This window comes from Dipodomys spectabilis, unplaced genomic scaffold (assembly GCF_019054845.1).
Source record: "Dipodomys spectabilis isolate Male_0828 unplaced genomic scaffold, ASM1905484v1 ptg000105l, whole genome shotgun sequence".
NCBI lineage: Eukaryota > Metazoa > Chordata > Mammalia > Rodentia > Heteromyidae > Dipodomys > Dipodomys spectabilis.
Genome location: NW_024870782.1, coordinates 2,086,445 through 2,111,919, shown reverse-complemented (window position 1 = coordinate 2,111,919; position 25,475 = coordinate 2,086,445). Strand labels below are relative to the sequence as shown.

At 35.6% G+C, this 25,475-nt stretch overlaps 1 pseudogene; it reads left to right on the top strand.

The window, feature by feature from the left end:
• Nucleotides 1-15,142: 15,142 nt before the first annotated feature.
• LOC122114073 lies at nucleotides 15,143-15,255 on the top strand (annotated as a pseudogene).
• The last annotated feature ends 10,220 nt before the right edge of the window (nucleotides 15,256-25,475 follow it).

The window sequence follows — 25,475 nt, the reverse complement described above, 5'->3', positions numbered from 1 at the left end:
TATAGTGGGTAAGGTGTGTAAAAGTTACAAAACTAGAACTGCATGCTGGGAAAAGAATAACTTTATGGGGAGGAGTAACGTACTGTTTTAGATGAGCCAAGTTAAGATGGCTCATTATGTAACAAGAAATTTCGTATTTGGTTCTTTCTAACAGCTAGCAGATACCTATCTATTTATAAAAAATAAATACTAGAATGAAAAATCCAAAAGAACTTTAATGATGCATTTAATATTTTGGAGACAACAAAGATTTTCAGTGATAGGGACAGTTTAATTAATTCTGGAATTTATAAGCCCTGGACTTCCATGTAATCATTATAAGTGATGTTCTTAGAACAGTATGAAATTTCTAAGGATAGGAAATATATGAATGATATAATGAGATGAAAAGTCAACTTATAAAGTAGGCTCACACCTGTAATCTAACCTGCTCACAAGGGTGAGATTTGAGTATCATGGTTCAAAACCAGCCCCCAGAGGAAAATCCATTTAACCACCAAAATGACAGAAATGGGCCTGTGGCTAGCGCTGAGGAAAGTAAAAAACAGAGAACAATGCGTAGGTCCTGGATTCAAGCTCCAGTTTGGGCAATAAACAAATGAATAATCAAACAAATATATGACAACAAATTGTAGGAAAATATGCATATGCATATATGCATGGCAGAGAGGTCTAACCGTGGTGTTTCAGAGTTTACATTGTGGAGTTCCAGGACGGGAACATCACAAACATTTAATTAAAGGAAATCAAATGTAACAATACGTTGGAAATGATCTGTACAACGTGGGAGGGATTGAGAGAGTGAAGGAAAGAGGAAGAAAAATGAAGGATAGGGTCACAAGTTAGATAAGAAATGTTATCACTACCTTAATTATGTAACTGTAATCCCTCTGTACATCATCTTGACAATAATATTAAAATAAAAAATAAAAACAAAACAAAAGCTTTTATTTACATCGTTATATTTAAAAGTATATTTTAAAAGAGTTATAGGCATGTTTTAAATTTCTAATGCATTGCTCCACTCTACTGGAGTATACTGGAATATGGGGAGAATTACTTACCCATGAGTCCATGAGTAAGGACCCTAATAAGAATTCTACAAAGAAATGTCAACATGGACCAAAGGGTCCTACCCATAACACCTTCCTTCTACAGCAAATCACACAACCTCCCAAATCCACATAATTTAATCATTTAAAGACAAATGATGAACCAACGTCTCCATTTGTAGAAAAGGCACTGAGATCCAAAGTGAATAATATACAATTTTAAGGAAGATTCCATAGATAAAGGAATGTGTCCCACACACTTCAAACTGTAAATCTGGGAAAGTCAGTCATCTTTGTCATACTAATAAAAACCACAATAAAAGCTAACTGTGGGATTCAAAACGATTGTTCCTTGTGACAGCACAGTAACTTCAGTGCAAATTATTATGTCTCTCTTTCCTTGTCTTATTCCCACCTCATTCTTGAATTCTGAAGGTGAGATTCTGGGAAGCCAGTTCCCTTTGCTCCAGTAATTAATGAACGTGAACGGGTGATTGGAGATACAATTTCTTCATATAGTTCTTGGATTCTCATTTTTTATTACTGAGAAATGATGCAATTGCAAAACACAAGAAAGTCTTAACTTTTCCACTAATTTCTAAAATGCCTGCTGTAAGAACAACAAAATTAATGAAAGAAACAACTCGGTAACCATATAAAGATATTTGTAGTGTATTGATACCAGGAGAAATTGAAATGTCACATATAAATACCAAATTACATTTACAAAGCACAAACCCTAATTCTTCACTGAGCTAATGTGATATTTACACATTTATATTTTCCAACAAAATCACCATTGAGAATACCACAGTCAATTTCAATCACAGAAGCAAAGCTGGAAAGAACTGTTAATTTTCACTTATTCTTTCCTGGAGTTGAGAGTGTTGATTCTGTGGATGTTGACTATTTGATCCCCTTCCTCCTCACAAATAAGTGTGCCTATGTAGAACAATTTATACCTATATCTTAACTTCATGGGTGTCTAGCCTTTCTTGTTGGATCTTCTGTCTGAGTACCACCTATGGAGCATATATAGTTTGTGAACATGGACCATGCCTTAACAAGCTAAAACATGCTCTAAAACAGTTCTAACAGAAACATCTGTGTTAATGGAAATATTCTATATATGCATTGTCTAACAGACTAGCCACTGGCTATATGTGGCTAATGAATCTCAAATGTAGAATGTCTGAAAAATTAATTCTTCCAATTTCAGTTAAATGAAATTTTAAATAATAAGATTCATCTACTCACTGTTAACTGAACAGCTCAGTTTCCAAATAAGGAAGCTGAAGTTCTCACAAAGATGATGATAAAATATAATCCAAGTGAAGAAGTTTCCATTAGATACTAACTGAATGCCTGTAAATTATCTGAACTTTCTTGTCTTATAGAATTCAGCCATCACTCAGCTAGATTGACAGCTGGGAGGAAAGGGGTGGGAGATAAACACAAGCTACTTGGGATACTGAGAATTGCTCCTTGAAGATGAGGGTTATGCATGAATCTTTTCTATATTTATTAGACAACAAAGTGTGTGGAATCCTGAAGGTAGAAAAATAATGATTGTATTTCAATCAAACAGGTGCTCTGTTTATCAAAATGGGAGAGAAGTCAGACAGGTAAATTCTATAAATATACAAACAATATAGAGAAAAATTGCTACATTCTATTCTATGATAGGCCCTGGCATAAATGTTTGCACTTTGTACATACTCTGTAAATATTCACACACTAAAAAACAGAAATGTAATCCTTTACTACTGTTAAGATACATAGAATATCTTCATAATATATATTTGTGAAGGTATTTTTTTCCTTAATTTCTTCCACACCTACATTAAGAAATGGCTCTAAGAAAAAAGCTTCTAGATGTGTTAAATTTGAATTCCATCTATTTCTTTTGTTGAATTGTACTCTAAATAGGATTGAGGGCTTAGGGTTAGAAAAATAATAAGTATTCTCAACAAATTGTCATGCCTCATTTTCAAGGGGATGTATGCGTTTATTAGGAGAAATATGTGTTGGTCTTTGTAGATAGGAACATTCAAGAAACAAAAGTAAAAGAAAAATTCCATGGCAGTCACAAGTGTTTGCATATCTTCAAGTGAATACTAGCTGCTCTATATTCCATAGTATATTTGCAATATTTTTCTAAGCTATTGTCATCCTCCAGAGTAAAGTTCAGGCATGCCTATTGCTCATTATAAAGATCGCAGTTGCTCAAACTCAGAAACCATTGTTTGTATAGGCTTCACATGGCTATCTTTATTTCACTCAGTGGCACTGAGGGATGGGAGATACACTTGAAATATATAAATATACACATACACACATATCTCACTGGCTTTCACTACTACTGTAAAAATTAAGTCCTTTTTGTCTCTGACCCAAGAGCATCATAAATCGTCTAGCATCCATTAAAGTGGGACAAGTTCATTATTAACTTGCAAGTAGGTTAAATCTATAGATTCACACAATTCTAAATACTCGTATGAAGAAAAATATATACCTAGAGTTTTGGTGTGCTTCTATATTACGAAGCTCTCAATTGTCATCTTATTTGCCCAGAGGAGGCAAAATTGCTTGATAGGAAATGTACTCATTACCTTGTCATGTAACTGTAACCTCTTTGTACAGTATTCTTACAATCAAAAATGTACAAAAAGGAAAAAAAAAGAAATTGGAAGTCATGTATTTCCCTGAAAACTAACTAAATTTAAGGTTTGTAACTTTCTACAGGTTTTTAAGGACCAAATAAGTTGTGGATATGCCCCACGACCTTTACGAAAAGCTAAGGGAGAGAGTTCCAAAAGTGGCAGGAGATAGGTGACCAGAGCATAATTATATAGCTTTACTTCACTGTTACCATAGCAGGAGTACAAATCAATATGATGGTTCGTAGTTACAGGAACAGAAGATATACTAGAAACTGACATCAATGAAGGGTCATTCATTGTAGGAAAACATAAATCAGGATGCACCAAAGATTGCAATCAATAGTGCCCAAAAAAGCATGGGATAAAGTTATTGCAAGTATATATTTGATAAGTGGTTCATATCAAGAATATATAAAAAACATCATTGCAATGACACACAACCTGATTTTACAATGTGCAAATAAATCAGATGTTTCTCCAGAGAAGACAAAGTGTTAACACGCCAATGAAGAAGGTGTTGAACATCACTAATCACCACGAAAGTGTAAGTCAAAATAATGAAAAAAATTACCACTTCATATGAATTAGGTAGGATAATACAAAAAAATAAAGTAACAATATTGACAAAAGTGTGGTAAAATTGGAACCGTTCTATGGGAAATAGAATGGCATCTTTTCAAACAATTAAAAACAGGATTATTCATACCTGTAATCCTAAGCACTCAGGACAGGAGGCTGAAATGCAAGGATCACAGTTCATAGCCAGCCTGGGCAGAAAACTGGAAGTGGATCTGTGGTTTAAAGTGGTAGAACTCTAGTCTTGAGGAAAAGTTCAGGGACAGTGACTTGTCCCTGAGTTCAAGCCCCATGACAAAAAAATTAAAAAAAAAAAAGAAAGTAAAGAGAGTTTTCTTGTGATCCAGTGACTCCATTTCTGGGAATATACTCTAAACAACTAAAAGCAAGGTCTGGAAGAGATCTTGCACACTCATATTCATTTTGTATAATACTCAAATATGGAGGCAATCCAGTGGCCATCAACAAATGAATAGCTAAAGCAAATGTGGTTTATACATACAGTGGTATATTATTTCAACTTCAAAAAGAATTATGGGGCTGGGAAGGTGGCTCAGTGGTAGAGCGCTTGCCTTGCATGCATGAGGTTCTGGGTTCGATTCCTCAGCACCACATAAGCAAAAAGAAAAAAGCCAGAAGTGGCGCTGTGGCTCAAGTGGTAGAGTGCTAGCCTTGAGCTGAAAAGCTGAGGGACAGTGCCCAGGCCCAGAGTTCAGGCCCCACGACCGGACCCCCCCAAAAAAAAAGAATTATGTTGTGACATATCCTTTGGAATACTGCTAAGTGAAATAAGCCAGTCAAAAAAAGATCAAATATTACATGATTCAACTTATAAGAGTAGCTACATAGAACAGTCTAATTGATAGAGACAGGAAGCAAAACTTACTTGATGTATAACTTGAAGCAGAGGAGAGTGGAAAATTGTTTTAATAAATAAAGAATTTGAATCTTGGAGGATGTAAAGAATGTGGACATTGAGATTGTACAATATTGTAAATGTACTTATTACTACTATGTTGTATGCTTAAAATGATTAATAAAACCTGGGAGAGAATTATGAAGGGGTTAAGCATAATCATGGTACATTGTATGCCTATGTGGATATATCAAAATGAAAAATCCACTTATTTAAGTAGGTAATGTTAATATAGTTGAAAAAAGACAAAAATTTTAAGTTAAGTGTGCAAGTTTAAGTCAGAGGGCTTTGCTTCTTCAAAACAGCAATTTAGACATCCAATTTCTCTGTCAACATAGTGTTGATGGGACATCACAATGTACAGTGCCCAGTGAGTAACAAGTGGTTATGTGCCACTCAAAGGGAGTTAAACCACTTCATCTGGGTAGTTATGGATAAAAAGTAATGGTTGGAACTGGTTCCAACATGGTGGGGATGAATGATGCAGCAAAAAATACACACCCTTTTCCCATGAAGCTTTAGGTGCTAACACATGGCTTTTTCTGACTATGGTCTGGGGAGTGTCTCTCTACTTCCCATCCAATCAAAAGTGTTTTCTGTGCTTGTGCTCTGAGAAGGGGCATCCAATAAGGAAAAATTCCATACTCATGCTCTGAGACTAGGAAACCAATTATGAGACACTATGTCTCTTTTCGCTAGGGAGTCTGTTTCACTGCTCTGTTTTTGTTTTGAGGAAGAGACTGTTGCACTGCTCTCTTTTCGCTTTGAAGAAAAACTGCTTTAAAAACTGTTCTGCTCTCTAATTCTTTAAAGAAAACAAACCTGATATACAGACAATACTGCTATTCTGAAGATGTTGCGGGGAGGGAAGCCTTGACCTTCAGCTTTGAGACTAGATTTAGAATTTGATAACTTAGGTGCTGTGTTTTCAGATTAATCTGAACCAGGCTAATGTTTGAATTTCTCAATTCTTCTAACTAGAATCTCTAAAGTATTAGGAAAAAAACAAAACAAACAAACAAATAAAAAACAACAAGAACCAGATATTAGGCTAGCAAAGGCTCCAGAAATTCTCAGATTTCTTCTTTTTTCTTGTATGAATCTAATAAATGAAAAGTTAATGCAGCAAAGTGTTAATTCTCTATAATGTGGTTTATTTTCTTCCTCTTATTCTGAGATAGAAATTGATCTATTCTAAAGCCAGAGGCTATGTTTTCTTCACAAGCTAGATCAAGTTCGCTGAATTTTGCTTTTTTAAAAATTGCTTAACTCCTGTAAGAAGGAATTGAAGACTGCTAGGCAGGAGGGATAGAGTGTGAGATGTGGGAAGTGTTCTCATACTCTGCATCTAGAGGGCTAGAAAATATGATGATCTGCTCACTGCCTCAAGCAATTCAGAAAGTGGCTTGCATTTTCTAAAACCTAAATCCAAACTTTCACATTCTCCTTCCCACCAAGAATTCCCCCTCAGGATTCTTCTTACCATAGTGTCTTGGCAGCTTAGAACTGCTTTGCCTCAGAAATGTGGCATCAGAATTGTGCCCTGTGGTCAGCCCAGCAGCTGGTATCTGACTGATTCATCTATGGCTCTGAAATGCTGCAGCTCAATCTGTGCTCTGTGCTCAGCGTTCAGTAAGCGTGCTTAAGTCCATAGATATGTGCTTCCAGAAAGCAGACTTTCCTCTTTCTATTAGCAGTAGGAGCACAAGAACAAGACAGGTTCTTTATAATGAAGCAGCCACACATAGCTGTTGGTTTCATAATCACTTGCTGAGGCGAATTTGCCTAAGGGAATCAAGACAATATGCAAATAAGGTGTTTTCACCTGGAAGCTCATAAGTTTCCATTCCAAAAAGGAAGCTGCTTATAATAAATTCTTTCTGGGAATAGACTGTGTAGGAGTTAGAATAATCATTTTCTCTGAAAATGATTGATTGAGGGAAAGAATTGACTAAGCATAATTATCTTCCAAAAAGCTATATAACTAAAGTATTTCTTGTTACTAAAATAGTTCTAAGGACTTGAGGAATAGTTTAACTCATAAAGCACAAGCTGAGTAAGAATTTTCTAACAATTTATGGCCTGGTTGTCCTGGTCTAGTGAATTGCTCTGAAACTATTAACCCCTTTCAAAATAATCAGCTGAGCTTCAAAAGAGCCAATAGAGCAAGATTGTGAACACAACTTGTGATCAATACCAGAAGTAGTAACTCATTAGGGGTATAACCTGGGCAGACTTCCTACTCAGAGTGGTTGCTTCCTGTCAATAACATGCCCTTTAACAGAACTAAACTTTGCCATGCTAAGTTCCTTTCAACTTGGTGGTCTTTCTTGGGATATTGGATTACAGTAGGGGAGTATTCCCAACAATGTGGGGACTAATCCAGGATCCATGTTATGCAAGGGGGATGTAGGGAGACCCTCAGGAGAAGACACATCCTGACTTGTTGAGATAGCTCAAGATTGGGTTAAACACCATCTGTTGTGATAAAGGATGGAAAGTTTATCAGCAATTTCAGGAAAGGGCCCAAGGAAACACCTCAATAAAAAGTAATCTCATGCATAAGCCATGAGAGGAAAAATTGGATTAGAGCATACTACCTGGTTGGTTGGGGATTTTTATGGGCTGAGTGTGTCTTAGGCACAAAGAGAACTTGAGTCTCAATATGTGTTTTCATTCTCTGGCCCAAGAATAAAAATGGGGGAGCTGGAGGAATCCATTGTTGGGAAATCTCCAGTAACGGGAGCATCAAATATGAGAAGGGTGCACAAGAAACTTACAATAGGGAGGTTTAAGTGCACCAAAAACTGAAATCACAAGAGATCTGCTAAAATGGGGAATAAGAATTCTAGGCCTAAGGAACCCAAGGAAAATGATCTAAGGACGTGCTTCTGATAATCCATTGGGAGAATTTTGACAAAGGTCTGAGAACACTATTAAAGAATGGATAATTTTCATTATGGAGTTCCATAATGTGCACTTGTCCAAACAAAAACTTGTTATGAATATGTGCTCGCATGTGTGTGTTTTAAATATTATATCCTGAAAGGGGAACTCAAAAAAGTCCTACTCACTAAACTCGCTCAGCTGCCCACTTTGACTCTGAAGCCTGGATTGATCATCTAGCTGATCCAAGGATGTATGGCATTGAACCTTAGTTTCAGAAGCAGACTCTCTGGGTAGACTTAAAATTCAAGTCAAAAGCCAGGTGCCAGTGGCTTGCACCTGCAATCGTAGCTACTCAGGATCTGAGAATTAGAGTTAAAAACCAGCCCAGGCAGGAAATTCCTTGACACTCTTATCTCCAATTAACTACCAGCAACTGGAAGTGGTGCTGTGGCTCAAGTAGTAGGGTTTTTGCCTTGAACTCTGGGCCTGGGTGCTGCCCCTGATCCCTTCAGCTCAAGTCTTATGACCAAGAAAATAATGCTTGAGTGAAATGGGTTAAATATTCTGACCACCATTAAGATTCTGTGGCACAGAAACCAGAAAAACACGTGGTCCACTTCCTACTATGATGAACCTCAGATCCCTAAGAGCATGGAGTGCATGATCTGTCAGTCAAACATGGCCTGGAGAAACTTGTAAGACCCTACTGTTGCTGTTCACAAGAGTATGGATCTAAGACAAAAACCCTCTTTTCCCAAGCCAACTATACCCCTTGCTTCTGTAGGTATCGGGAGGGATGATTGGCATATCTGGGAAACTTATCAAGATGTACTGAAATCCAAACCTTGAAGAGATGAGCAGTAATCAGTAAATATAGCCAGGGGAGATGTCTAATGGTATTGTGGAGGACCAGTGTTGTAGACCTTCCTGGAAAACTAGAGTAGAACCTGTACTTTGGTTCAATTGACCATCCCTTTCACCATAGCATTTCATCCACCTGTCCATTCTCAAACATTTTATACTAGTTAGGAGAGACCCCTTCCCTAGAGGGTCATTCGTATTTCCTAATTACTTAGGTGGTTTTCAGGATCCCCCCCCTCCAAAGTTTCCAAAAAGTTCAAAGCCTGAAACCAGACAGCACATTATGAATAAATTTTATTCTTATGATTAGTATAAATAAAATATTTTGGGGGTTGGGAATATGGCTTTGTTTGTCCAGCATGCATGAAGCCCTGGGTTTTATTCCTCAGAATCACATAAACAGAAAAGGCTGGAAATAGCACTGTGGTTCAACTGGTAGAGTGTAAGCCTTGAGCAAAAGAAGCTCAGGGAGCCCCAGGACTGGCAAAAATAAAATACAGAGTAGAATAAAATAAAAAGAGGTTTGTTAATTATACTAAAAAAAAATTGTAACCCATAAACTAAATGCTCTAGTAGAATGGCATGGGAAAATTAGCTCTAGAAACATTATCTGACAAGGGAAGAGCTTCTGTGGTGATTGGAGACCAAAGCTGCACAAAGACCTTATTTGGTGGGGGAGAAGGGGGAGTCCGGTCATGGAGACTAAACTCTGGGCCTGGGCACTGTCCCTCAGTTCTTCAGCTTTTTTCTTTTTTGCTTATTTGGTGCTGAGGAATCGAACCCAGGGCCTCAGGCATGCAAGGCAAGCACTCTACCACTGAACCACCTTCCCAGCCCCTGCACAAAGACCTTAGAAGGTTTGAACATTGGCAAGTGAGTTAACTAAAAACTCAGATGAAGAGCTGGGAAGGTGGTTTAGCAGTAGAGTGCTTGTCTTGCATGCATGAACCCCTGGGTTCAAAACCTCAGCACCATGTAAGCAGAAAAAGCACTGTGGCTCAAGTGGTAGAGAGCTATCCTTAAGCTGAAGAGCTGAGGGACAGTGTCCCGGCCCAAATTTCAGGCCTCACAACCGACAAATCCAAGAACAAAGAAAAGAAAAAAGAAAAAATAATATGGGCACCGGTGGCTCACACATGTAATCTTAGCTACTCTGAAGGCTAAGATCTGAGGATGGTCATTCAAAGCTAGGCAAGGCAGGTAAATTCTGTGATACTCTTATCACCAATAAACCACTCAGAAAACTGGAAGTGGTGTTGTGGCTCAAGTGGTAGAGGACTAGCCTTGAGCTGAAGAGCTGAGGGACAACACCCATGCAAAGAGTTCAGTTCCAAGACCGACCAAAAACCAAAACAAACAAACAAAAAAAAAACAAAGGCAAGCTACACCTAAAGCGTTTTCTACCAAGAGGGAGGAAGGGTTTCCTACCAAGAGGGAAGGAGTTTTGGGCGTTTCTATCTAACAAGAATGCAAGTTTCCCTTTTAGTGGGCAGGGGCATTGCCATCTAGTAATGAGGGTGTTAATGAAAAAATTGGTCAAAATATGATTCAGTTTCATAATGTCCAGATAAATGTCTAATGTTTGACTTGTGAAAACATCCTACTTGGGGAAATCCAAACACTCTTAATGCCCTTAAAGTGATCATGCTTAGTTCCAGGGCCTCAATGGACCCTCTACTTAATCTTATATGATTGCAAATTCAATCTTGGAGCAGACACTTTGTGTATGTCTTCCAATTTTGAGTTTACCCAGATTCAAATTGAGACTGAATAAGTGAAGAAATACTAGGGTGATTCTGTCCACATACAGAGTACTGCTATTACTGTGTTGCAGGGAGGCCACACAAGAGGTTCTATTTGTGCTGTCATAGAGCCCAGACCCCATGTGCATGAAATTCATGATAGGTCAGCAAAATGTGATCCGAGACAACTTGGAACACCTTGTTTCTCTTCTCAGAAGCAAGAGTCTATTTCAAAAACCCTTGAAACTGATCAGCTCCATTCTTTCTAGGTCAACTACCTGGGGAAAATTGAACATTTCTGGGAAACTTATCTGGATGTAGTGAAGATGAGCAGTAAGTACAAATCATAGCCAGGGAAAATGTCTGGTGGTATTCCAGGAGACCACTATTGGAGATGTTACTGGCCAACTGGAGTGGAATCTGTGCTTTGGTTCCATTGGCCAATCCATACCTGACCATTCTCAAACACCTTAAATTAAGTAAGAAGAGACTTCTTAGCTAGTGGGTCATTCAAACTTCATATTTGCAAATACAAACTACATATTTACAAATTTCATATTTACTTAGGAGCTTAAAGAGCTTCAAGCTAGAAACCAGAAACAGCAGCTTAAATTAGTTTTATTCTGTTGATCTCCACAATCTATGATCTCCATAATCGAATTATTCCAATAGGTGCTTTTATTTATCAGCTGGATTTGTTTACTGGAAATGCCACCATGTAAAAGTAACTAGGAGCCACTGGTAGGATTGAATGGGAAAAATTTGGTCTAAATATAGTACTTGAACAGATAAGATGGTGAAAAGTGAAATGAACCCCACCATAGGGGCACAAGTGTTTTTTGTCATTTCTTGTTATTGTTTCTAACATATTTATAATGTTCCATGTGATTTTTGTTTCTTTGTATGCTGTCCCCCAAAAAAACAGCATAACCCCTGTTTCCAATGTTTTTGATGTTGGTGCCCTCCATCTTGTATATACACTTCTCTAGTTTGGGGAGGAAAGGGAAAAAACAGAATACTTAAATGGGAATACAGGTTGACCCATTGTAACAATGAGATGCACAAGACACTGTTGAAAAACAAACTTTACAATTTAGGTGGGGTTCAGGGGGAGTGTATAGGGTAGTTTTGAAGCTAAGAGGTTAGGGATGGTAGGGGACATATAAAGGAGGAGGTAACAATGCTTGATAGAAAATGTATGCTTTACTTTGCTCATGTAACTAACCCTCTGTACAGTATTTTTAAAATAAATATATAAAAATAAAAGAATAAATATACTTCAAAGGTAATCTGTGTGGTGGTTGGAGGTCAATGATACAGAAAAACTTACAAGGATTGAATACTGGAAACAAATTACCTAAAAACTGAAATGATCCTGAGTATAATCCTAAATGCTCAGTTGACTGAATTTTGTGTTTGAAGCCAACCCAGACAGGAAAGATGAGACTTTTATTTCCAATAAAGGTGCAAAAAAAGATACTACTGGAGTTGTGGCTAAAGTGGTAGCCTTGAGTAAAACTGCTCTGGGACAATGCCACAGCATGAGATCAAACCCAAGACCAGCTCCCAGTCACTTATAAAAAAGGTTGTGTGTCTGTGTGTGGTGGCAGATTCTTTTACAAGTTTGATGATAGAACAAGCATTTCAACAATGAGTCATGGTGTCAATATTTACCTCTTTAGTAATTGTTTTCATAGTAATGTGTGCTTTATCTCTTCTATAACAGGTTTTTTTTCTGTGACTGACTGTAAAACTGCCTTAATCAAACCCTTTTTTAAATCAAAATATCTTATTGGATACTGCTGAATAGGAAAGTCAATGATTATTGTTTGGAAGAAAAGAAACAAAATCAGATGGGAGAATTGTAGAAGTTAAATCTTGAAGTGCTTGACTGATATAAGCATTGCCCTTGTAAAGGTAGTCAAAACCTTACCAATGCTATTTTAGAGAAGTGCTAGGGGCTAGAGGCATGGCAATAGTAGTAGAACAACAACTGGGTAAAAGTTGTTTATTTTTCATATGGCCAGGTGTTCAGATTTGGTTGATTATTAAAGCTTTTGACTAGTTTGAAAGGAGTCAAAAGTTTGAGCCATCATAAAAGATGATACCAAAGCTCAAATTCATGGGAACCAGTGGTGGGCTGCCTATCCAGTGTGCTTATTCAACTTCGACATGCGGCAGCATGCCTTCTGCAGGAGTAAACTTTGCCTTGCTGAGATGGTGTTTGTAGAATACCTTAATTGCCACCGGTTTTTCCAACACAGATCTTCTGTGCCATTCATGAGGGATCTTAGGAACCCCTCATAGGACACACATCCAGCCGCCCTGTTGAGCCAACCTCCTGGATGGCCTAAACATGCCATCCTTGGTAGCTGATAATGGAACTAGGTATAAAGTTAATCTGCAACATAAGTAAGAGCCACAAACAGGCACCCTCAGAAGCAAGCAACCTCATGCATTGGCCTTGGTAGAAAAAAATGAAACTATGTATCCTGTTTTGGTACTTGTGTCTTTGTAGGGATGGTGTATGAGAGAAGTGTCTTAGATTCAGGCTCTTAAATTCTTTCTGTCTAAGAGTCTTGATCTGCAAATTCATTTGTCCAGCTAGGAAGAGTGAAAAGTTGGAGATGGAGTCATCTCTGAGAAAAATCTCTAATAATGGAGTTGAGAAAAGGGAGGAACAAGAAACACAGACTGAAGGGCAAAGTGTACCAAAAAATCTTACTCCCATTACAGCATGTCTCTGTGATTTAAGAATTGTAAACCTAGGAATCCCAAGAAAATTGGAGCTAAAATGCCTCCCTCATACATTGTAGGGAAAGATATGAAAATATGTGTTAAGGCTGATTTTTATTTTTGAGCACTAATTTTAATGTTCATTTGGTAAACTAAATCCTCTATATTCCTGTCTCTGTGTAAATACCCATCAACATGAAATATAAAGTGATTTTGTTTAAAAAAATGACTCAGAAGAAATTATAAATGCAAAAACAATCTTCACAGAAGCAAACTCTCAGAGATATTTCATGACTTTGACAAGGATAAAGTGGTCAAATTAGTATAAATTTAGAAGTATGACAATGCACAAAAACATAAAAAAGATACTCATATATTTCATTATATAACCCAAAGCAGAAAGCAAATGTTGTTTAGATGATTTTATAAAACCCAGTCTCTCAGGTACTGGGAAGTGGCTCAATGGTAGAGTGCCTGCCTTGCATGCATGAGGCCTTGGGTTTGATTTCTCAGCATCACATAAGCAGAAAAAGATGGAAGTGGTGCTGTGGCTCAAGTGGTATCACTAACCTTGAGCTGAGGGACAGCACCAGGCCCCAGAGTTCAAACCCCATGACCAACAAAATAAAAATAAAAAACAAAACAAAACACAGTCTCTCACTTTTGTGCCCTCAACTCTGTAATAACTCTCCTTGAGCCTAGGGCTAATATTTCAGGTGAGGACATACATTAACACTCTTGAATCAGACTCCACTTGATCATTTTTTAAATACATATTTTGTTCTAAGTTTCCTCTTTATAAATTCACATACACCTATAAAAAATGGTGTGGCCATCCCAGTAACCTTCTCAAAGTACTTCCTAATGACAACTTACAAAAAGTTGTATTATATTACAACAAGGCAAACAATGCTAAAAATAAAGAAAACCAATTATGAAATATTAATGAATAATAAAATAAAAAACAAAACAATTACCAGTGTTTTCAGTATTTGAAGTGTACTACAAATTAGATTTTATTATTGTCATATTTCTTTACATTTAACACTGGCTAAGATTATGATGTTCCACAAGAATTTTATAGGCTATGAGTAGTGTTTAAAGACACCCACTAAGATAACTATTTATAGTTCATCTCATAATTTGTATATGGCTTATATCATCATTTGTTCCTCATTAACATATGAAGTAAGGAAGGCCTACAGTTTTAACAGAAACTGTGTAGTTAACATAGTCAACTCTTTATTCTGCTCCTTTACACAAAGACTTTGCAACTTCTCATTACTAAACTTTCTATAAAATCTGAAATGTACATACTTAGTAGTACTTATCTGCTACCATAAATCTTAAATACTTTATAGAAAAGTATTATGACCTGCCAAACAGTCCCAGTTTTTGGCATATATAAGCAAAATTAAATATATTGAAAACATTAAAACTTTTAACAAACCTTAACACTTGCTGTAGTGTTCATTATGGCAGGTCCCTTGTATAGAATAATTGAATTCCTCCTCCTACACATCTCTTGAACAACAAATATCTGGAATTATTTTGTTTTTGACATGTCAATCTTGACTTTATTCTTAAATGTGTACTTATGTAAGAAGTACATGGTTCTAAAATTTCACGAAAATTCTTTCAAACTTACTTTTTGTTGAATTGTCTAGTTAAAGAAAATCAATTACAATTTATATATAAAAATGTTCTGTGCACAATTCTGCATCACATACACTAACATTGGAATGATACAGAGAAGATTAGCATGGCCACTGGGCAAGGATGACAGGCAAATTCCTGAAGCATTCCATCGCCCAATATTTTAGGAAATGGAAAGACTTGGAAAAAAATTATTAATTGAAGTAAGCCAAGTCCAAAGAAACTTAGGTCCCATGGTTTCTCTAATTTTCAATAACTAATGTATGTCTAGGATAAGCAGAAAAGGCCAAAAGTTATGTGTATATGACCAGATAAGATTATGTTAAGGGAAATGAAACCCATGTTAGGGACACAAGTGGTTTTTTTTTTCTTGCTATTGTTTCTCATGTCCTTGTAACGTGCAGTGTTTTTTTTTTTTGTTTCTTTGTATGTTCGTCCCCCATGCTATAACACCTGTTTTCACTGTATTTGAAGTTGGTGCGCCTACATCTTGTATATACTCTCCTCTAATTTGGTGAGGGGAAGGAAAAAAAAAACAAAATGATTAAATAGGGATACAGGTATACCCATTGTAACAATAAGATGCACAAGACACTATGTTGTAAAGTGAACTTTACAATTGAGGTGGGGAAAGGGAGGAGGTTAATGGACTTGTGGAGGTGGGAGGGAAGGGATGTAGGGGAACAATAAAGGAGGAGGTAACAATGCTTGTTAGGGAATGTACTCATTACCTTGCTCATGTAAGTGTTACCCCTATGTACAGTATTTTTACAATAAGAACGTATAAAAATGTTCTGAGATGGAAGAGTTTATTTCCTTTATTTTACTCATATAATATCGTTAGCAAAGGAAGTCATGCAAAACTCCAATATGAAGGCATTTTGAATACAAATGTGGGTGAATGCACGCATGTGCTCAAGTACTTGAATGTGTGTTGACGTGCTCAGTGTTTGAAATCAGGGCTTCAAGGTCTTGCTGGGCCTTTTTTCTCTAGATTGATGAGCTACTAAATGAGCTACATCTCCATTCTTGGCCCTATGCTAGTTCATTAAAATTTTTGAAAAATAATCTCCTGAATTTATTTTGCCCTGATTGGCTTCCAACTGCTATCCACAGATCTCAGGCTCCTGAGTAGATATCCAGAGTAGTTAGGATTACAGGTGTGACAAACCAGCAAAAGCTTTCAGAATAACGTTAAAAGTAGAAGAAAATTTACTTCAGAGGGCATGTTTTAGCATCTCCAATTTTAAAGCATTTTGGAGTGATTATTTATGATTTTTTTTTCTTTTTGGATACTTATAAGACAGTAGGTGATGATATTTAAAGGTTTTAGTACTTTTTAAAGAGGATACTGGAATTGTGGGACAGAAGAAATTTGCCTCTCTTTGGACCTCAATGTATAAGCTCAGTTCTGTGCATGATAACCCAGTGTCACCAACACAATCTGTATTGAAGACAAATGTGATAGAAAACAATCACCATGGGCAATATTTACTATGCTATTATTTCTTGGACAATATGAATATTGAATTGAGAGTGTAATAGAATGGAGAGATTTTATCTACCTTTTGTGTATTGCTGAAAGACTTTCAGAAACTTTGACTCATTTCTTTCCCCACTGTGTGTGTCTTTAGGCCGTGCACTTACTGCATTTAATTACAATTTTTCCCAACACTAAAATGGTAATAACATTAACATTATAGCAAATGGTATCTTAACAATTAAGGGAATAAAACTTGTGAAATACTTAAAATAAACTTCTAGGAATGAGCTTTGAGTTTAGCCAGCAATCTTTTATAAATACTAAATAGAACGTCATAAGTAGTACAGAAACCATTACATGTAGTGAGTAACTAGAAGTAATATCTATTGATCATGCTCTGCTTCCAAGGAAGCCAGGTGGATAACTTCTCATGCTGTAAATCAAACTGGTTATGTTATGTCTTGATAGTGTAAAAATATCAGGGACAGAATGATGAAGGAATATTGTAGACTGAGGTGAAATCCATATGAAAATGTGCAAAACTGATAAAACATAAAAGTATCTGAGCAGTATTTTGTGTTTTACAACATTTAAGTTACATCGCAAAGATAAAGAAGTCATAGAAGAATAAATTCTTTTTTGTTGTCCTATCATAGCTCCTTAAAAGGATGAACTCTTTCCTCATTCTTATACAGGCATCATCGGATGAGAGGAACTGTAGTTTTTTGTTGTTGTTGTTTGCTTCCTTCCATTTGTTCTTCAGTTTGAAATCTGAGCTACTTGAGACTGAAAGAAACCAAGGGAAATTAGACAAACAGGCTTTGGAAAGAACAATCAATGTAAAATAAACTACAGCCCTGTAACAGGTCTAACTAAATTGAGTTATATAGTGTCAATTTTTAACAGAAAATGATGTAAGCAATACCATGTTATTGAAAACTGAAAAATGTTAAGAGTTGCTTCATTTTTTTTATTTTCTACTACCTTGAATTTATTATTGATCTGATTTAGCGAGATTAAAGATGAGATTAACCAGAACCTCGATTAAAAATGGACAAAAGTTCTGAATAGACATGTTCTCCATAAGCCCTGAAAATTGCCTGTGGGTTTACAAAGTTGTGTTTAATACAACTTCTATGCTGCCTTAATGCTTTTTGAGCAGAAGTCATTAGAGAAATATAATTCAAAATTACTATGAAACAACTTTATAACTATTATAACTCATCAAAAAATCAATGGATCCAGTTATGGTGGTAAAGGCTTGTAATTCCAAGCATTTAAGAGGTTGGATTTAATTCTAAGGCCAGTCTAGGGTACTGCAGATAGTAAAAACCTGCCCTTTATTACCTTTGAATAAACGGTAATAATGTTGGTGAGAGTGTGGAGAAAAGGAAATTTTCTACACTATTGGTCAAAAAACAGTTTAGTATTCTCGTTGTAGAAAGTAGTATGCAAGTTTCTAAAAAAATCCAAAGTTGAGATATCATCTGATCCACCAATCATGTGATTATTTCTCTCTGCGTACCTCATAAATATATCTGTAGTTCATTGTTATTCACATTATTCACAAGAGCAGCCAAGATATAAGTCAATGTTTAGTGTTCAACTACAGACTAATAAAGCAACTGTGGTACATGCACAAATATCTTTTTCTGTTTCATCTTTAAAATAACAAGAGACTGCTCCCATTAGCCACAACTTACAATGACCTGAAAGATGTATTCGAAATGAATAAAAATGTTGTGTTCTGATCTTTGTAAACACACACACACACACACACACACACACACACACACACACAAACTCAAATATTAAGACAGATTTTTTTAAAGTAAAGCAAAGTGGAAATTCTGGGGCATTTAGTTCACAATGTAGAAGATACTAGATATACAGTATGAGGTATAGAGTTGAAATGTACAACATGAGGATACAGGGGACAACAGTGGCCTTACATAGGAATGAAGCTAAGTAAGTAGGAGTTGTTCTTCCTAGTAGGGGTTGCTCTTTTAGTTGTTCTTCTTTTAGTAATTGAAAAGATGAATGTAATTCTTTCAATATACCTGTCTGTTTGCAGAAATGATAACAAACAATATTGTAATAATGTTGCATACTCAACATAGAACAAACTGTCAAATTAAAATACATGAGATTATCCTTGATGTAAACTAATTATTACAAATAAGGGAAACCATTGGAACTATGTTTCTTTAAGTCTGGTTTACTTCACTTAATATGATTTTTTCCAAGACCTTCCATTTCCTTACAAATGAGGTGGTATCTTTCTTTCTGATGGAAGCATGATACGTGTGTCTATGTGTGTATGTAAGTGTGTGTGTCTCATTTTCTTGATCCATTCATCTACTGAGGGGCTTCAGAGTTGATTCCACATCTTAGCTATGGTAAATATTACTGTGATAAACATAATTGCGCTGGTAGCTTTAGTGTGGCCTTGTTTGTGATCATCTGGTTAAATGCCCAGAAGTGGGATTACTGGGGCATAGGAGCGTTATTTTGTACATCAAGGATAATCTTAGTAGATGAGTAGAATAACTCAATAGCTATGTACATATGACCATATAGGGTGATTCTAAGTGAAATGAACTCCAAGACATGTTCTTTGTTGTTGTTGTTCTTAATGTACTACATGATTTATTTTTATCCTTTTGTGTTTTCCCCACCTATGGTTTATCCCCTGTAGTCACTGTATTTGATTTTGATTCCCTGGGTATTGTAAATATGTTGATCTGAACTGGGGAAGGGGAAGGAAAAAAAACAAAATAGTGAGACAAAGGACAAAGGGGGAACCTATGCAACAGTGAGACTCACAAAACAATAGGTTGGAAACGGATCTTGGGAGGTGCATTGGGAGGGAAGAGGGAGAAAAATGGGTAAAGGGGTAACAAGTTAGAAAAGAAATTAATTCCTTACCTTAATTATGTAACTCTAACCCCTCTGTACATTACCTTGACAATAAAATTTAAATAAAAAATAAAATAAAATATATGAGAGCAGCAATACAGTCAGTGGGACTAGGGGAAATTCTGTACTATACAAAGAAAAGTAGAACAGCTATGGAGAGCAACAATTTGACTTTAACGTAAGAAGTAATAAACTAGCATACAGATTTTCAGCCTCATGTCAGTCACTAAAAAGGGAAAACAAAATGCATAATTAGCAAACCAATAGAGATAAAATAGAAAACTAAGCAATTGAGGTGAAGGGGTGACTTGGATCAAGTATAACAAATGACACAATTAGAAGACAATAACAAGGTGGTAAGTTTAAAAAACATAGGGCTGGGAAGGTGGCTCAGTGGTAGAGTGCTTGCGTTGCATGCATGAGGCCCTGGGTTCAATTCCTCAGCACCACATAAGCAAAAAGAAAAAAGCCAGAAGTGGCGCTGTGGCTCAAGTGGTAGAACGCTAGCCTTGAGCTGAAGAGCTGAGGGACAGCGCCCAGGCCCAGAGTTCAGGCCCCACAACCGGACCCCCCCCAAAAAAATAAATAAAAAATAAAAAACATTACCCATAATTCTATTAAATGTTGTTTACATCACAATTTGTTAGAACTATAATTCAAATCACAGTTTAATAGTATGTCATTTTAATAATAGTTTACTTATTATTGATTACTTCATATTCAATGTTTAATATATAATTTTATTTTCTGCAGATATAGAAAAGAAAAAGTGAAGCTAATATTAATAAATTAATGTAATAATTCAAAATGTATCCTACACTTAGCACTCTTCTTAACATGAAAAAATAAATTATTGCACATGACTCCTGGTATTAGGTGGAAGGGTTCAGCATTGTAGTAAAATTCACACCACACAATACAGGAGGGTATTACTCCTCTAATCTAGCTTAAATTGTGGAAATTTGAATTTTACATGCATTTTTAATTCCTGTCTAAGTGACATCTAAAACATATACAATCATATACATGAGGAGTATTTCAGATAATACTTAAAAGTCACATTCATTAATTAAATTTTTATTATTTTGTACCAAATAAATATTTAAAGAGAGACTGGATTTCTGAGTAGATGATGGTGTATATGTGCCAGATTATTCATATTGAAGCTTATTTTATATTTCTGACATTGTTTCTACAGTCAGATTTAATTTTCCATAAAGGGTTAAGTGCATTATATAGGATATATGAAAGTAAACTGAATGTTTATTCCAGTAATCCTTTGCCACTTGTCTAATCCCAATATAATTCATCCATGTGTTTAAAGTAATGAAAATAACAACAGATAAAAGAAAGATAAATCAGTCTGTAGTAGACAAGTATTTTCACCTTTATTTTCACAGTTGGTCCTCTTTTACACTACAGAATATTCTTGGGAAAATGTGCTCCAGGCTGGCCACAACTGCAGAATATTATGGTTTGATGTATCATAAGAGAAGGAAGGAAGGGGACCTTCCTTCCAAAAGTCTGCTCCATGGGATGTGATCTGCTTCATGGTGCTGAATTGGAAATGAACATTTTTCACTCTCAACCTTGAAAAGCCATCTTGATAGACCATTTCTATAAGTGGTTACAGAGGATTATTGATGGCTTTGCAAGGATGCCACATTGCCTCATTTTGAGACAATTAACAGGAATTTAGTCAGCTGTTTCTTTGTATCTTTAGGAGAAAAACCTATTGACTCTAGGTCAGGGGATCACTGGGACCCAGAGAAGCTACTATCTTGAATAGTAATCTTAGACCTCTAAAACCAAAAAAAAAAAAACACACACAAAACAAACAAACAAACAAAAAATCCAGTAAGCACAGCCAGTCATGTCTGCTATCACAGCCTACATGAAGTCAGGCAAGAAACAGAAGCTGAAAGTCATTTAGCTGATAAATAATATATTTTTTATGAGGCAGACTGAAATGAGACTCCAGAGAGAGGGTCAGAAAGACTGAACAGAGACACTAAAGTTGATCACAGAAAGATTAGAAAGTAGAGTTCCTTGTAGAACAAATAAATCATAGATTAGAAAGTAGAATTCCTTGTAGAACAAATAAATCATAGAAAGCCTATGCATGTAAGAACAAGACAGATCTTAGATTTAGTAAGGGTCTGTCAAGTCTGTTAATTTATTTAAATAACCAGCTGATTTGCTGATTCATTCTATGTTTTATTTTGTCTTTATTTAGTTATTTCTGATTTAATTTTTTTATTTGTTTCTGTCTATTGTTTTGGGTTTGGGCTTCTTCCTGTTTTCAAGGAGCTTGAGCTACATAAGTAAAATATTCATTTGAGATTTCCCCAATTACTTGATGTAGGCACACAGAGCTATAAATTTTCGTGTAAGTACTACAAATATCAGAGTAGGTGGTATTTTGTGTGTTCATTTTTGTTAAATTGTAGAAACTTTCAGATTTCCATTATAATCCCTTCAGTGTTGCACTGGTCATTCAGCAACTTTTTGTTCAGTCTTCATTGGTTTGACAATTTTTTTGCTTTAGCTGTTTAATACTAAGTTTATTCTGTTATGGTCAGACAAGAAATTGGAATTCAATTAATTTTTCTTTCAATTTGAACAGAATTTCTATGTGACATAGGATATGTTCTATTTTGAAGAATCTTCCATGAGCTGCTGCGAAGAATGTATAGTCTGACATTGAATGTATATCCTGTAGATGTCTGTAAGGGATAGGTGGTCAATGTAGTGATTTAGGTCTGCAGTTTCTTGGTTGATTTTTTTCCTGCATAACCAATCCATGGAAGGGAATGAGGTGTTGAGATGTCTTTTTAGGTTAAGTAGTATTTGGTTGATGAAGTGGGATGCTGCACTATTCAGGGCATTGATATTTAGACTTGTTATATCCTCCTAATGGAGAGTTGCTTTTATCAATATATAATGTCTCTTCCCACTAATTTTAATTTGAGTTCTATTTTACCTTATGTTAGTAATTCTGCTGTGGACTGTTTATGGTCTCCATTTGCTAGAAAATTTTCCTTTCATCCTTTTAGTTTGAATATGTGTTTGTTTTTGTCAATAAAATGTGTCTCTTTTAGATACTATTTGGATGCGTCTTGTTTTTTGATACTAATCTCTAATCTATGTCTTCTATTTGGAAATTTAAGTCCATTGATATTGAGAGTTAAGACTGAGAAATATCTGATAAATCCTGCTATGTTATACACCTGCTGTTAGGAGCTGTGCCTCATCTACTCTTAATATAGTTACCTTGTTCTGTAGTAGGGAGCATTTTATATAACCAGTTCCTCTTCCTCTTCTTCTTGATCTTCTCTATGTAGGATATATTTGATTAACTTCAATCCTGCTGATTTGGTGGAAAAACGTTGTTTCAAATTTTCTTTGTCATGAAATATGTTTATATATCCTTTAAATGTAAAGGAGAGTTTGGCTTGGGACCATATTCACGGTTGGTAGTTGTTTACCTTTAATGTTTGTCATATATAATGCCAGGCTCTCCTTTTTACCATATCAGCTAAGAAATCTGTATTTATTCTGACTGTATATCCTTTATAAATAATTAAACTTTTCTCTATGGCAGCTTTAAGAATCCTTCCCTTGATCGTTAATGATCCTCTAATTGATTATGATCTGGTGGTGGATTGTTCAGTTCTACAATTCTGTTTGGTTTCTAAATACTTCTCTTCTCTGCATGAGCCTATCTCGTTGAATGTTTGGCATGTTCTCTGCTAGAATTCTGTAATATGCTTCCCATTCATTTATTTTCTTGCTCTTCTCCTTCTTGACACCTATTTCCCTGAAATTTGATCTTCTAACTGAGTCTTGAAGTTCTGGCAAGATCATTTCTTATTTCTTGGAGTTTTTCTAAATGACTATCTCCTCTTTCCTATTAGGCCTATTCTGTCTTTGACCCTGAGATTATCTTCTATGTCATCTTTTTACTGTAGAGACATTCTACTTTGTTTTTGATTTCTCTGTCTTCTAATTGGTCATTTTTAGGGGTTCTATCCCTTTATTAATGCTTTGTTTTAGGTCTTGTATGTACTTTCTGTACATTTTTTCTTTGGTTGGGGGAGTTGCAAGGGCTGTTTTCTTAGCTGTGTCTTCTCTTATATCTTTTAACTAGGCATCCATTTTATTCCTGGACTCCTTTGTATTCTCAGAATTTATTTATCTTTCTGTTTGTAGTCTCCGTGAATTATTTTTCTAACGATTGGTTGGTCTCATCTTGTTCACAAATTTTCTTGTAGAGGTTTTGTATCTTTCCATTAATCACATTTTTCAGTCGTATATGTAATGTATTTTGGTAACTATCTTCTAGATCCTTGATTGTCTGTTCTAATGCCTAGTTATTTACTGTGTGAATTATACTACCTTGACATCACTTTTCTTGTATTTTTCCGATTTGTTCTGTCCATTTGGAGGTTTTCTTTTTGGGGGATCTATGATCTTAATAGGTGAATCTCTATGTTCTTGGTTGATTTGAGGTGTTGGTTTGGTCTTCTGTTGTGATTTGCTTTTCTGGAATTAAGTTTTTGTTTCGACAATTAAGTGTAGGAGTAGAGACCAGTGTGGTGAGATGTTGTGATTTTCATACTTGTGGTTCCAGTGACAGTTCGGACTGTCCAGTGGTATGGTGAATTGTCTCTCTGTATGGATGTGGCTTTCTTTAATGTACATTTCTGTTCTTGCTTTTTTCCATGTTACCCTTTTATTTTCACACTGCAAATGTACTTTTGAATATGTTGGCCAGCACAGTCACAGGAGTCACCTGCCTGGCTGGGCACCTTTTCATAGATTTCTGTTTTCTTGTGAAGACAGTATAAAATCTTCTTTTGAATTTTATATTATAGCTGACTTGGTGTGACCCTCTAGAAGAGGAGTCCTTGCTAGGACTCTAAATATCTATTTTATCTCTATTTTATCTTCCACAGATTTATTTTTTATATTGTGGACTTTTTCACATAATTTAGGATTTCTGATTGTTGTATCAGGTTATTTTTGTTTTTCTGTTTGTGTTACTTTGAAGTAGTGATTTCAGGCTTGTATTAAGAGACAGTAAAGTATGGAATGTGTGTTAATTGAGGGAAAGAGAGCAAATATTTTAACTTATTTACTACACATGTAAATTAATATTAACCAAAGTTAATTAATTACTGATTTACATTTCTGAGGATGTGTATAGTACTCTTCGATATATTGGAGGAAAAGACTTTAGACTCATGACAACTGAAGACTTAGATTGAAATTACTGGCTAAACTTTCTTTTTCAGGAAAGCAAAAGCTCCATTTCTTTCATATTTGCATTATAAAATCATAATAGCTGCATGTTGAATTGTTTTCCTCTGCTATTTTCTATTCCATTCTTTATCCATTAAATATCTAGGGCTTTGAATGACCAACTTCTTAAATACCTATATTGCTTATATTGTGATATAAATCTCAGTAATATAAATATGAATTTATCTTTGAGTCTCATCTTGAGCTACATTCATATGTAATTCATGCAGTCTTAAGCAAGAAACCTTTTTTTACTCTTTTCTATGTTTTAATCAATAAATCCATTCCCCTTAGAAATAAGCTCTCATCTTTTATATTGCTCCAGTAAACATCATGTTTTTGTAGTACTTTTACTGAAGTACACATAAAGATTGGAATAGGAAGACACTTTCCCGATTATCACTTTAAACAAAATTCTTGGGGACTATTTTATATGTAAAAATTTAAAAGTGCAATGCACATGTTCATAAATGAATAAGATCATGTTTAACTGAATCAGGCACAAGAACCACCACATCAAGAATCAATTTACTTAAAGGCACCAAAATATTGTGTTCATGAATATCACTCATTTTTAGAATATGATTAGTCAATACAAAGTTTATATTATATTTGATATATACATTGCCCCATTTGTTAGGAAATGGAAAGGCTTGGAAAAAATTGTATTAATTGAAG